Source organism: Sminthopsis crassicaudata, chromosome 1 (genome assembly GCF_048593235.1).
Source record: "Sminthopsis crassicaudata isolate SCR6 chromosome 1, ASM4859323v1, whole genome shotgun sequence".
NCBI classification, from domain to species: domain Eukaryota; kingdom Metazoa; phylum Chordata; class Mammalia; order Dasyuromorphia; family Dasyuridae; genus Sminthopsis; species Sminthopsis crassicaudata.
Window position 1 is genome coordinate 287,483,488 of NC_133617.1, and position 15,482 is coordinate 287,498,969.

The window sequence follows — 15,482 nt, forward strand, 5'->3', positions numbered from 1 at the left end:
ATATACATATATATTTGTTATACACACATACATTCATACATATGCATATACATATATACATATGTATATATATATATACATATATATATACATATATATACATATATATGTGTGTGTGTATATATATATATATATATATATATATATATTCTCTCTTTTATTTTTGATAAATAATTTGAAATGGTGAGGGAGATTTCCACAAATTGGAGAAGGGCTAAACAAACCATTGTGTATAATTATTATGGAATGCTATTGTGCTGAAAGAAATAATGGGCAGGATGGTTTCAGAAGAACCTGGGAAGAATCATATAGCCTAATGCAAAGTGAAATGAGCAAAATCAGTAAACTATTGAACACAGAAACAGCAACATTGTAAAAATGTTAAATTGTGAAAGACTTATTTATTTTAACCAAGAGAATGATCCAAATTGATTCCAAAAAATCTATGATAAAAAAAATTCTATCCACATCCTAAATGAACTCAGAATGCAGATTTAAATATATCTTTTAAAATGTCTTTACATTTATTCTTTTATATTGTGTGTATGCTTTCTTGGAATATGGATAACATAGAAATATATTTTCTATCACCTCAAATGTATAATCAAAACCAAATGGGTTACCTTTATATGTAGCAGGGAGAAGTACGAGTGAGGAGAAATATTTGAGACTCAAAATTTGAAAAATGATTGCTAAATTTTACATTTAATTAGGAAATGTTTAATGAAACAAAAACAAATTTTAAAAATTTTCCTTTATCCCTTGTTTCCAATGATTGTTGTAGTATGGACCCTAAGCACAGAGTTTTCACAATGTTTAATGGCTAAGAACTGAATATTAACTAATAACTTTAGGAGAGAAAAAGGAACATTCATGAATTGCTTCTTTTCATACATCATGTTATAATGCTAATTCTTTGCTTAAATTCAAACTAAACTATCAAAATTATAAGAGTTACAGATCCAATCATGGAAACTTTAAGCTCATCTAATCCAATATTTTGTTTTTACCTAATGAAGAAACAAAGGTACAAAAAATTTAAAAGATTTAGTCAATGACACACTGTAGCAGAGCTGAGGATTACATTTGATTATTTCCTGAGTTCAAAAAAGTATTCTTTCTACTAATCTTTGAAATATCAATATATTTCAAGTGGAAGGAACATTATAGATCATCCTGTTCATCAAATATCAGACACAGATCATTCAATCTCAATTAAAATCAATCTTTATTTCAATTTCATGTTTTTTTTTTTATTTTAATATTTTATACTTTTTGTCTGTTAGCTACATTTGTGGTTAGTTGCTATAATGAAGACAACTTTTTACATGTATAAATACTTAGTTTTTAAGAAGAATAATATAAACACAGCTTCATTCACAATTTATAAAATGGTATTGAATATACTGGATTTATGACTCAGTACATTTTAGCAGCAAATAGTGACAGAGAAGGAATATATTTTGAGACTACTATAGATCATTCTGTTATGTGTAGACTAATTGACTTTGTTCAAAATCCCAACACTTTCCAGCATAAAATATCTTATGGCTATGATATAATCAGATGACTATGCAATCATACCCTTGAAATATGATTTTTAATAAAGTAGGAGGGCAATTCAATGTTATTAAAACACCTTGATGGGTAATATGAGATTTTTCAGGAGAGTGCATTTTTAAAAAATCAAATGCAAAATGTTTCTCAGCTTCCCTGTTTTTTGTTTATTTCATAGACAGCCTTAATTTATGCCTTGCTTAAAAAAATAAGTGAGAAATTTTTTTTCTTTAAGTTCAACAGTCATACATGTACTAGCTTATTAAGACTTTATCGAAAGAAGTGATGGAATAACCAAGCATGTAATTCATTTTAATATACCTCTCTTTTTTATCTAAAATTATATGCATGTTGTTTATTTTCTTAGATATCAGAAATGACATTGTTTCTGTGCATTTAAATACATAAAATTCAGATTTTTTTCACTATATGACAACTTCGCATGCAAATATATATATATATATATATATATATATATATATGTATATATATATGTAATTGATACATTTTCATGTCAATTAAATAAAGACAACATGGAATTATTATACATGTATAAAATCAATGTCTTTGAATAAATTATAGAAATGTATAAGAGATACTAAAAACCTGTGTGAAAGGAAGAAACTCATCAATGAAGCTCTTTCCCTTATGTAAATGTAATTATCAAGTACCACAGTGATTTGCTACTCTGATATATGGTCATTGTAAGTCAAATAGTCCATGATGGATCTGCCGTGAACATTTGAAAGAGCATTAGCTTTAGAATCAGAAGTCCCAGTTTCAATCTCAGATTTTCTATTTATAATACATGTAGAAAAACAAAGAAGTTCTAACATAACAGGATCAGAGAAATGCAAATACTAAAGAGCGGAAAGGGACCTGTATGTGCCAAAATGTTTGTGGCAGCTCTTTCCATAGTAGCTAGAAACTGGAAGATGAATGGATGTCCATCAATTGGAGAATGGTTGGGTAAATTATGGTATAGGAAGGTTATGGACTATTATTGCTCTGTAAGAATTGACCAGCAAGAGGAATACAGAGAGGCTTGGAGAGACTTACATCAACTGATGGTGAGTGAAATGAATAGAACCAGAAGATCGCTGTACACTTCAATGTTGTATGAAGATGTATTCTGATGGAAGTGGATATCTTCAACATAAAGAAGATCCAACTCACTTCCAGTTGATCAGTGATGGACAGAAATAACTACACTCAGAGAAGGAACACTGGGAAGTGAATGTAAATTGTTAGCATTACTGTCTATCTACCCAGGTTACTTATACCTTTGGAATCTAATACTTAATGTGCAATAAGAAAGTGGTATTTACACACATATATTGTATCTAGGTTATATTGTAACATATATAAAATGTATGGGATTGCCTGTCATCAAGGGGAGGGAGTAGAGGGAGGGAGGGGATAATTTGGAAAATGAATACAAGGTATAATATTATAAAAAAATTACTCATGAATATATACTCTGAAAAAAATTATAAATAAAAAAATGTTGAAAAAAAAAAAAAAGAAAAAGAATATGCAACCTCAGATGGGCAGAACCAAGATAGGGAAGATTACACACATTTTTCTCTGACCTTCTTTACAACCCTCACAATAATTATGAAATCTAGCCTCTGAGTTAGCTCTGGATGGGCAGAACCCACAAATATCGGAAGTTCAACAAATTATTAGCAGAAGATAATTTCAAAGATCTCCTAAAAAGATCTGTTTCAATTGAAAACAGGAGGGAGGCAGCCAGAGCAACCAATACAAATGCCAGTGCAGATAGCTCAGAGTCCCAGGGCAGAGAATTTGTGGGAGGAAACAAACAAACAAACAAAAAACAAACAAACAAAAAAGATTTGTTTTGGTCAGAAGTGGACGAGTGGCCATGAAAGACAAAAAGTTGACCATAAATGCCAGTGCAGACAGAGCAGGGCCTTGGGGCACACCAATCTCAGTATGGTGGGGCATCTCTTGGACAGAGAGTTTACAGAGGAAGCAGTCCAGAATCAGAAAGGGGAGAGAGACAGTGAGACTCAGGCTGCTGACCACAAAGACCAGTACAGAGTTCAGGAGCAGTGCAGTCTCAGGGTAGCTGAGCAGACTCCAACTACAAACAGCAGGGCAGACAGCACAGGGCATTGTTGATGACTCCACATGGCAAAGCCTACACCAGGAGTGAATCAACACTGACCCAGCACAGCTTCAGTCACTTTAAAAGCCTCTCCCTCCCTAAAGGCAAGAACTTAACTTTAAAAAAGGAGTAAAAAAGTAAAGGGGACTCTAACAGTTGATAGATTTTATGGCAAAAAAAGAACAGATTTCAAACCTTGAGGAGACTAAAGGCAGATTGTCTCCAGATGAAGCTCCAAGGGGTGAAAAAACCTGATCCCCATCACAAAAGACTCTCCTAGAAGAACTTAATAGCTCTTATAAGAGAGCTAGAGGAAAAAATGGGAAAGGAAATGAAAGCCTTGCAAGAGAGTTTAGAAAAGCCAACCCAATATAGACATAGTGAAATAAAAAAAGCATGTGACTTATTTTAAAATAGATTTGATATACTGAAAAAAGAAAGGAACACCCAGAAAATTTCCATTCATTAGACAATAACTGAACAAGATGTTGAATAGTACTGTCATGGAATATTATTGTGCTATAAAAAAATGAAGACCAGAATATTATAAGAAAAAATATGGGAAAAAACAGAAACTGATACAAAGTTTAATGATCAGAAGGAGAACATTGTTCACAGTAACAATATTTTACCATGATCTACTGTGAATTATCTAGTTATTTTCAGCAATACTGTGATCCAAGACAATTCTGAAGAACTTTTGATGAAAAGTGCTGTCCATCTCCAGAGAAAGGAACTAGGGGAACCTGAACACAGACTGAAGATACTTTTACTTTATTCTCTTTTGGGGGGGATTGGGAAGGGAAGGAGGATTTTGTATATACTTTCACAATATTACTAAAAAGGAATTTTTTTTTTCTGCATGACTGCATATGTATGATCTATGTCAAATTTCTTGCCTTCTCAATGGGGAAAAGGATAGGATTAGAGCTAAAGAACTGAAACTCGGAATTTGAAGAAAAAAAGATAGTTAAAATTATTTTTACATGTAATTGTGGGAAAATAAAATATTAAATTAAAAATAAAGAAATAGCAAAATATTATAGTCCTGGACTTGAAATGCTGGTTCTTCAATCAGAAATTTGAAGAGACATTCAAATGTCTATCTCACTGTTAATTGACCTCTGCACATAAGTTATAATGTAAAATCAAGACATTTTCTTGCCACTACTAAGCATTAAAAGGGATTGGTTGGAATGTAGTCCTCAGATGTTTGTGACCAAACTCTAGTTTGTTAACAAAATCTAGTCCCTGAATATTAGCAATAGAATATATTATATTTTTCTGTGTATGAGAATGGGAGTAGTATGTTATTGTAAAGCTGAAAGAGAGAAAGATTAGATGATGACATATATATGTGGAAACTCAGCTCATGAATCTGCTTTTTAAAAAGTCTGGAGTGCAAATCCCTGGACAATTTTTATATATATCTAATATATAGTTTCCCATTAGTTTGTGAATAATTTGTCTGGAAAGGGGGTTCTCTATCATCTAAATAAAGATGGTTTAATGGGTTGAGTATTGATTTAGGAAGTACAGAGAGTGTGATAAGTAAAGAGCCTTTTGATAAAGATATCCCTTTCCTACCCCTACCCCCAAGCAGGAACTTGTACTAGTTTGCAATATCAAGTACAAAGCATCATTAGAATATGAATTTTGTATTTGGACACAATGGTTTTAAGTCATTTTAAAGTTTAGATCTTGCTTTCCACTAACAGATTCTATTATCTTCTATATGACACACAAATATCTTCAAATGAATTTATAAAGTGGGTTAAAATTTTAGTCTATATCTCCTAAACCCAAACAAAATTATGTCATATTAAATTCAGTGGGCACAGTAACACTAGCTTTTTTCTCTGAATGATATTATCCTATTTTATCTTGCATGACAGTCTAGAAAAATATAAGTAGTAGATATGCTTCAAGATTCAAGCAATTTTACTCTTCCAATAGAGAAACAAAACCAACTGCTTCAATATCTATGTACAATTAACCCAGTATGTCTGAGATAAAGAGAAAATCATTAAAGAAGACAAAAACATAGGATGTTCCCATTTATAAACATAAAAAGTTTCTTTTACTACCTTTGGAGCTTAACTCCCTCTTCATTGCAATAAATTAGTTGGAGAAAATGATATTTAAAATCCTTCAAATATAATATTGAGTGAATGAATAAAAGAATGAAAAGAAGCATCTATTAAGAACTTACTATGTGTCAAACTCAGTTTGAAACACTGCAATTTGATTAGAAAAATCAAGACAGTCATTGGTTTCAAGGCACTTACACTCTAAGTCAAGAAAATAAAATATATAAAAAGTTATGCTAATAAGTAGATGGAAAGGCTCAGAAATATTCCATGAGCTATTTACATATTTGCTACTAAGGAAAGTACAAGATACTATTTAAATGAATTATCAGAATTGTTGATTTTACATAATTGAAAGGAAAATCACTGAAAAAACCCAAAACTTCGTATCCATGAGCAAAGAAATAAGAAAAAAATCACCAATAATTCTGTTGAACATCTTAATTCCTTATTTTTATTTGGTATGTAACACTTCATTAAGAATCCAAGCAATTTGATTTTTTTTTTCCCTGAGGCTGGGGTTAAGTGACTTGCCCAGGGTCACACAGCATTTTTGATATTGTTTATATATGTATATTTAAATTATAGTCATGTTGCAAAACAAATGAAACAAAGAAAAAATAAAAATGAAAAAAGGTGTCCCAGACATACCAGACCTAAATTTATATAACAAAGCAGCAGGAATTAAAACCATTTGGTACTGGCTAAAACCTAGATTAGTGGATCAGTGGAATAGTTTAGGTTCACAAATACAGTAGTCAATGGCTATAGTAATTTAGCTTTTGATAAATCCAAAGACTCCAGCTTTTTAAATAAGAGTTCACTATTTGACAAAAGTTGATGGGAAAACTGGAAAAAAAAGTATGACAGAAACTAGAAGCCAATTAGGAGAACAATTCATAATCTGTCTATCAGATCTGTGGAGAATGGAATTTGTGGTCAAAGAAGAACTAGAGAACTTTATGAAATGCAAAAAAAAAAAAAAAAAAAAAACTTTGCCAAAAATGTAGCCAAGATTAGAAGTGAAACAGAAAGCTGGGGGGGGGGAACAAAAACAAAAAACAAAAAAAACTTTTATGGCTAGTGTTTCTGATAAAGGCTTCATTTCTAAAATATATACAGAAACTGACTCAAATTTCTAAGAATATGTCATTCTCCAACTTATAAATAAATTATCAAAGGTTATGAACAGATAGATTTCAAATGAAAATATTAAAGTCATTTCTAAGCATATGAAAAAATGCTCCAAATCACTATTGATTAGAGAATTGCAAATTAAGACAATTCTGAGGTACCACTTCACACCTCTCAGATTGACTAAAATGGCAGGAATAGATACTAAGTTTTGGAGAGAATGTAGAAAAACTGGGCAGTAATGCATCATTGGTGGAGTTGTGATATGATCTAACGATTCTAGAGATTAATTTAGAACTTTGCCCAAAGGTCTATCAAACTGTACACGTCCTTTGATTTAGATCATAAAAAAGGGAAAAGTACTCACATGTGCAAAAATGTTTATATTTTATATTGTGAAGGAATTAATAATCAAGTTGATGTCCATAGTTTGAGTATGGCTGAATAATAATGGTTTATGAATCATTATGAAATGATTATAAGAAATGATGAGCAGCCTAATTTGAGAAAAGCCTGGAAAGACCTACATGAACTGATGTTGAGTAAAGTAAGTAGAATCAAGAGAACATTATACATAGTAACAAGATTTTGTGATGAGCAACTGTGATGGACTTGGCTCTTCTCAACAATGTTGATTCAAGGCAATGATAATAGATTTAGGATGAAAAATGACATCTGATTTTACAAAGAGAGAGAGAACTATAGAGACAATCATAATATTTTCACCTTTTTTATTTGTTTGCTTTTTGCTTTTCCTTTCTCATGAATTTTCCCCTTTTTGGTCTGATTGTTTTGCACATCATGATAAATATTGAGACATGTTTAAAGAACTGCATGTATTTAACTTATATCAGATTTCTTGCTATCTTGGGGGGTGGGAAGTAAGGGATGGATATAGAAAAACACTTGGAATACAGAAGCTTCAAGAAATGAATGCAGAAAACTACCTTTACGTGTATTTCGAAAAATAAAGTACTATTGAGCGAAAAAAGGATCCTTCAATTTCTTAAGACACCATAAATTATTTCTTTAGGTAGATAGAAATTTTCCTCATAAGTCCTTCAGAATTTTCTTGGATCACTGCATTGCTGAAAACAGTTTTATCATTCAGAGATGATCATCTTAGAATATTGCTGTTACTTTGTATACAGTACATTTAATTTTGCATCAGCTCATGGAAATCTTTCTACATTTTTTCAAATCATTTCTGTTCACCATTTCTCTTAGCACAATAGTATTCCATCATAATCACATACTACAGTGTATTTAGCCATTCAAAATTGATGACTATCCTTTCAATTTCTAATTCTATGCTTTGAAAGGAAGGCTGCTATAAATATTTTGTACATATTGCCTTTTTTTTTCTTTTTAAACTTTTTGGGAGACAGATGTAGTAGCAATTTATTCAACATAGTTTCAAATTGCTCAAAAATTGGTTTATTCACTTCACAGCATCATCAACATTGTATCAATGTCTCATTTCCCACACATCTCTTCCAACATTTGTCATTTTTCTTTTCTGTCCTATTAGCCACTTTAATAACTATGTGATAGTACTTCAGAGTTGTATATCTTTTGATCATTTATCAATCAGGATTCATTCTTATTTTACAAATTTGATTCAGTTCTCTATATATTTGGGAAATGAAGCCTTTGGAAAAAATTTACTTCAAATTGTTTTTCACAATTATTCTTGTTTCCCCCTGGCTTATTATAATCTCTTATTTCACTCTATCCCTGCTCAAAAATTGTTTTGACCTTGACTACCAATTCCCCCAAACTATCCTCCCTTCTCTTGTCTCCATTCCTTGCTACTTTCCTATAGGTTAAGATAGATTTCCATGTTCAATTACCTGTGCATGTTTTTTCCATTTTGAGCCAATTGTGATGAGAGTAAGTTTCACTCATTCCCACTTACATTGCTAACTCTTCCCTAAATTGTAAAAGCTTTTCGTTTTTTTTTCTCCTTTATATGAGACAATTTACCTGATTCTACTTTTCTCCCACTATCTCTCACATCCCTCAATTTTTTCAGGTCAGTTTTGTTCCCAAAGTGATATTCACCCTTTCTTGTATTTTTTTTGTTTGTTTCTTGATTTCTCATCAAGTCATTAGCTTCTGTTCACTAATTTTAAGAAGTTGTTAGAAAAGGGAGATTTTGTACCTCCCCCCCTTTATCCAATTCTACTTTTAAAGGAGTTGTTTTCTGCAGCAGATTTTTTTATTCTATTTAGCCATTTCTGCTTCTTCTCTTGTTGGCTTTTTGTACGTCTTCCATTTGGCCTTATTTTTAGGTGTTTTCTTCAGTATTGTATGTATGTGTGTGTGTCTTCTTTACCAGGATGTTGAATTTTTTTTTTTTTATGATTTTCTTGCATCTCAAAAGTGATGTCTTTTTTTTGTCTTTTCCAATTTTCCTCTATCACTCTTATTTGATTTTCAAAATCATTTTTTAACTACTCCATGACCTAAAAGTAATCCATATTTGTTTTGGAAGCTTTGGATGTGGGAACATTGATTTTGTTATTTTTTATACATGTTTTGATCTTCTTGTCATCATAGTAACCTTCTATGGTCAGAATCTTTTTTTCTGTTTTTGTCCATTTTCCCAACTAGTACTTGACTTTGTTCTGCTTCCATAATTGAGGGTTTACTATTCCAAACTTCAGGAGTTTTGTGCAGCTGTTTTCAAATATATTTCTAGGCACTTTTAAATTTTTAATTCTTCCAAAGTGGCATTCTCTAAGGAGATGTATGTTTAATATTCTATTGTCTGTTGCTCTGGTCTTAGAGTGACCACAAGAACTCTTTTCTGCCCCGAAACTGTGAAGAGGGTCTCTCTTGCCCTGTGACCATAAGGTATGGTATGCTAGTGTTCTTCCTCACTCTAGGACTGCTACTGAGGATTGTGACCGAGATCTGAGTATGGAGAAAGTAACAGAATCCTACTTCAGAGCTAGCAAAAATGCCCCTCTCTATAAGAGTTGACTGACTCTCTTATAATATGAGGGCTGGGAGCTCTAGTAGTAGCCACTGCTGTTGCTGATTCAAAGATTTCAAAGGCCTACTTCTAGTTTTCTGGGGCCAGAGATATAGATGTATGTATGTTAATGCAGTCACACACAAACATACACACAAATTATATATACATGCTATGCATACATATGCAGGTATATATGGATACAAATGTGTATAGATTCATATATGCCTATAGATAGAAAGGTGGAAAATGAAATTCTTTGATTTTTAAAGAAAAGTACATATAATATACATAAATGCATGCATACATACGCAAAATCTATATAAACATAATTTGAACATTTATGAATGCATGTATATAATTTGTATGCACCGTAAAATATAATATTGTATGTATGCACATTTATATAGATATTTTTTCTTTAAGAAAATCTAAGGAGCTTATCCATTCTCCATCTCTCCACTTATAAGTATAGTCTGTCACAGAGTAAGCTCTCTACAAAAATTTTATATTGATATGAAGTGAAGATTACAATAAGGCAGGAACTTTTTTTTCAAATCATTGAATATTTTATTCATTATGATAAAAAATGTTTTAGAAATCATTTTATTAGTTGTTTTATTTTCCTACTTACACATATATTAACTTTTAAATCATATTTTTATGAACTATGTTAGTAGAGTAAAATCAGAATAAAAGTGAAAACATGATTGGGAGGGGAGTTAATATAATGTGTTGATTTATGTTCAATCACTGTAGTTCTTTCAATAAAATATTCTAATGAAAGTTATTAGCAATTTGGAACCTTTAAAATATCTAGGTAATATAGTGATTAAGATTGCTGATCTGGCCAAGATGGAGGAGAGTAGACACGGCTCTATCTGACCTCCTCCAAGCTTCCCTCAGAATCAAGCAGATTAAGCCTCTGAACTGGTTTTGGAGTGACAAAATCCACAAATATTTGGAGTATTACAAATTTTCAGAGGAAGATACTAAGGAAGAACTTCAGAAAAGGTCTGTTTAAATTGGGCAGGATCAGAGGCTGCTGAGCCCAGAACACAGCACAAGGAACACAGAGAAAGGAAATGAGGTGGGGATACAGGGCTTTGCTGCATACTAGGGAATTTATTGTGAAACTTGTCCTAGGTACAAGCCAGTAGATCAGCAGATTAGCTCTAAGACACTCAAAGCAAATACAAAAGGCAGATTGTGAACCCCTTAACTGCTGAACACAGGAACTGGCCATGCCTACTCAGAATCAGAAGTTGGTAAGCAACAAAAGCCCCAGGGCAAGATAAAATGGCTTAAAAGAGAGAAGAAAATTGGGGAAAGGAAATGAGATCTTTGAAAGAGGGTATGGAAAAGGAACAGAAATTATCTAAAGAAAACTCCTTAAAATAGATTTGATGAAATGGAAAAGGTAAATAACTACTTACAAAATAGATATGAAAAAGAAACCAATTTTTGTTGAAAACAGAATTCATGAAAAAGAAAAAAAATGCCATAAATAAAACACCTCAATTGGCCAAATGCAAATGGTGATAAAAAAAGCTAACCAAAGAGAATAATTAACTAAAATTTAGAATTGAACAAATGGGAACTAAAGATACAATAAGACACCAACAATCTATTTAAAAAGAGCAAAAGAAAAAGAAAAAGAAAAAAGGAAAAAAAAAAAGAAAAGAAAATGTAAAATACCTCACTGGAAAAACAACTGACCTGGAAAACAGATCTAGGAAAGACAATCTAAGAATTATTGGACTTTCTGAAAAACACAATAAAGAAAAAAGAGCCTAGACATCATCTTTCAGGAAAACATCAAGGAAAACTGGTCAAATGTCCTAGAATCAGAGAGTAAAATAGGCATTGAACAAATTCACCAGTCACCCCCTGAAAGAGATGCCAAAATGAAAACTCCAAGGAACATCATAACTAAATTTAAGAATTATCAAACCAAGGAGAAAACATTGCAAGCATCCAGAAGGAAAAAAAAAATCAAATATCAAAGAGTCACAATCAGGATTACCCAGGACCTAGCAATTTCCACCTTAAAAGGATTGAACAGGGGGAAAGGAGCCAAGATGGCAGAGAGGGCTTTCTCCAAAGACCCTCAACTAATTAGCAAATTCAGCCTCTGAATTAGTTCAGGACTGGAAAATTTCAAGAATATTGGGAGTGCAACAAATTACCAGCAGAAGATAATTTCAAAGATCACCAGAAAAGCTCTGTTTCAATCAGGCTGGAGGGAAGATGCCAGGCACAGGCAGGCAGGCAGAGCATAGAGGCCAGCACATTATGTGGGAATCTCATGTGGTGGGGTGCGATCTCAGTAGTTTGGTGCAAGCTTCCCATTTGCAGAAAGTCTACCAGAAGGAATCTACACCAGTGTTGGCCACTATGCCCTGGTTGCAAGCCAGTAGATCAGCAGAGAAGTTATAAAACATCCAACAAACACAAAAGGCAAATAGTGAATCCTGAAATGTTGGATTCTCACAGGGCCTGAGCAAACCTATCCAGCACCAGGAGTAAGTCATCAAAGACACAGGGCAGCTGTGGCTGCTTTGCTGCCGCTTCTAGAGGAAGCTTGGGAAACATCCCTTACCCTAAAAGCATATCCTAACTTTTGTTTAAAAAAATAGTAAAAATGTAAAGAGAACTCTAACCTTAGATCATTTTTATGATGAAAGAGAAGAACAGATTCCAAACCCTGAGGAGACTAAAATATTGTCTCTAGATGAAGCCCCAAAATGTGATATAACCTGGTCAAATATGTCTAATATTTTCTCTTTGAGCCAAATATGATGAGAATAAGATTTGCACAATTCTCATCCCCTCCCCTCTTTCACTCAATTGCAATTGGTCGTTTTTGCCTCTTCATGGGACATAATTTACCCCATTTTAATTCCATTTTTCTCTTCTTCCAGTAGAATCACCTTTCCTCCCCTAATTTATTTTTTTGAATTGTCACAATAAAATCAAATCATATCTACACCCTCTAAGTATACCCATAACCGAGGTGCAGATCTCAAGAATTAAACATACAATTTCCCTTATAATGGCATATATTTTTTAATTTTTAAAAGAATTTTTTTTTCTTTCCTTTTAAGCTTTTTATGCTTGAATCCTATGTTTGAAGATCAAATTTTTTATTCTGGGGGCAGCTAAGTGAGGCAGTGGATAGAGCACCAGCCCTGAATTCAGGAGGACCCGAGTTCAAATCTGATCTCAGACACTTAACACTTCCTTGCTGTGTGACCCTGGGCAAGTCACTTAACCCCAGCCTCAAAAAAAAATTCTATTCTCTTCTATGAAATTAGCTTGTTTCATTGAATGTCTATTATTTTCCCTGAAAGATGATGCTTAATTATCCTGGATAGTTGATTCTTGGCTGCAATCCAAGTTCCTTTGCCTTTTGGAATATCAGATTTGAGGCTCTTTGATCCTTTTTTTTAACTGATTGAAATGAAATTATTATTTTAAAAGAAAGGCAAGCTCCCAATATACTTTTTAAATTATTTTTATTTTTTATATTTTATTATTATTATAGTTTTTTATTTACAAAATGTGTATGGGTAATTTTTCAACATTGATCCTTGCAAAACTTTATGCTCCAAATTTTCCCCTTCTTCCCTCTCCCCTCTCCCCTAGATGGTAAGTAGTCCAATACATGTTAAATATGTTAAAATATATGTTAAATCCAATATATGTATACATGTTTATACAGTTATCTTGCTGCACAAGGAAAAAAAAAACCTGAGAAGGAAAACAAAAGTGCAAGCAAAAAATAACAGAAAAAGTGAAAATGCTATTTGTAGTCCACACTCATTTCCCATAGTCCTCTCTCTAAGTGTAGATGACTTTCTTCACTACTGAACAATTGGAATTGGTTTGAATCATTTCATTGTTGAAGAGAGCCACGTCCATCAGAATTGATCATCATAAAGTCTTGTTGTTGCCATGTATAATAATCTCCTGGTTCTGCTAATTTCATATAGCATTAATTCATTTAAATCTCTCCAGGCCTCTCTGAAATCATCCTGTTGGTCATTTCTTACAGCGCAATAATATTCCATAACATCCATACACCATGATTTATTCAGCCATTCTCCAATTCTCCAATTGATGGACATCCATTCAGTTTCCAGTTTCTAGCCACTACAAAAAGGGCTGCCACAAACATTTTTGCACATGTGGATTCCTTTCCCTCCTTTAAGATCTCTTTGGAAATAATCCCAATAGTAACGCTGCTGGGTCAAAGGGTATGCATAGTTCCAAATTGCTCAATGTATCAATGTCCCAGTTTTCCCACATCCACTTTTTCATTATTATCTTTTCCTGTCATTCTAGCCAATCTGAAAGTTGTGTATCTCAGAGTTTTTAAATTTCCATTTCTCTGATCAAGAGTGATTTGGAGCACCTTTTCACAAAACTAGAAATAATTTAAATTTCTTCATCTGAAAATTGTCTGTTCATATACTTTGACCGTTTATAAATGAGAAAATGGCTTGGTTTCTTATAAAGTTCATGGATGGTCAGAGGATGTGGGAAGACAATTTTTGAATTGGGAAATGACCATTTCTGGTCATGTGGGAGTGGGGGTGTTCTGGATCACTATTGATCAAAGTGATGCAAATTGAGATGGATCTGGAGTACTACTTCAGACCTCTTGGGGTGGCTGGGATGATAGGAGAGGAGAGTAATGAGTGTTAAAGGGGATATGGGAAAACTGGGACACTGATGTATTGCTGGTGGAGTTGTACACTGATCCAGCCATTCTAGAGAGCCATTTGGAACTATGCTCAAGGATATGTCAAGATCTGCATGTCCTTTGATCCAGCAGTATTTCTACTGGGCTTATATCCTAAGGAGATCTTAAGGAAGGGAAGGGGATCCACATGTGCAAAAATGTTTGTGGTAGTGTTTTTTGTAGTGGCAAGAAACTGGAAACTGTGTGGCTGTCCATCAGTGGAGAATAGCTGAATAATTTATTATGTACGAATGTTATGGAATATTATTATCCTATAAGAAATAACCAGCAAGGTACTTTTAGATAGTCCTGGAGAGCCTTACATGAACTGTTGCTAAGTGAAATGAACAGAACCAGGAGATCATTGTACATAGCAACAACAAGATTCTATGACGATCAATTATTATAGACATGGATCTTTTCAACAATGAGATGATTCAGACCAGTTCCAATGATCTTGTGATGAAGAGAGCCATCTACACCCAGAGAAAAGACCATGGGAACTGAATGTGAATCACATAGGATTTTCACTCTTTCTTTGGTTGTTTGCTTGCATTTTATATTCTTTCTCATTTTTTCCCTTTTTAATTTGATTTTTCTTATGAAGCAAGATAATTGTATAAAATGTATGTAAACATTAGATTTCACATATATATTTACCAGGTTTAGCATATATTCGATTTTTTGCCATCTAGGGAGGAAGTGAAAGGAAGGAGGGGGAAATTGGAAAACAAAGTTTTGCAAGGGTTAATGTTGAAAAATTATCTATGCATATGTTTTGAAAATTAAAAAAAATTCTATAGGAAAAAGAAAGACAATTAAAATGCAAATAAGAGATTT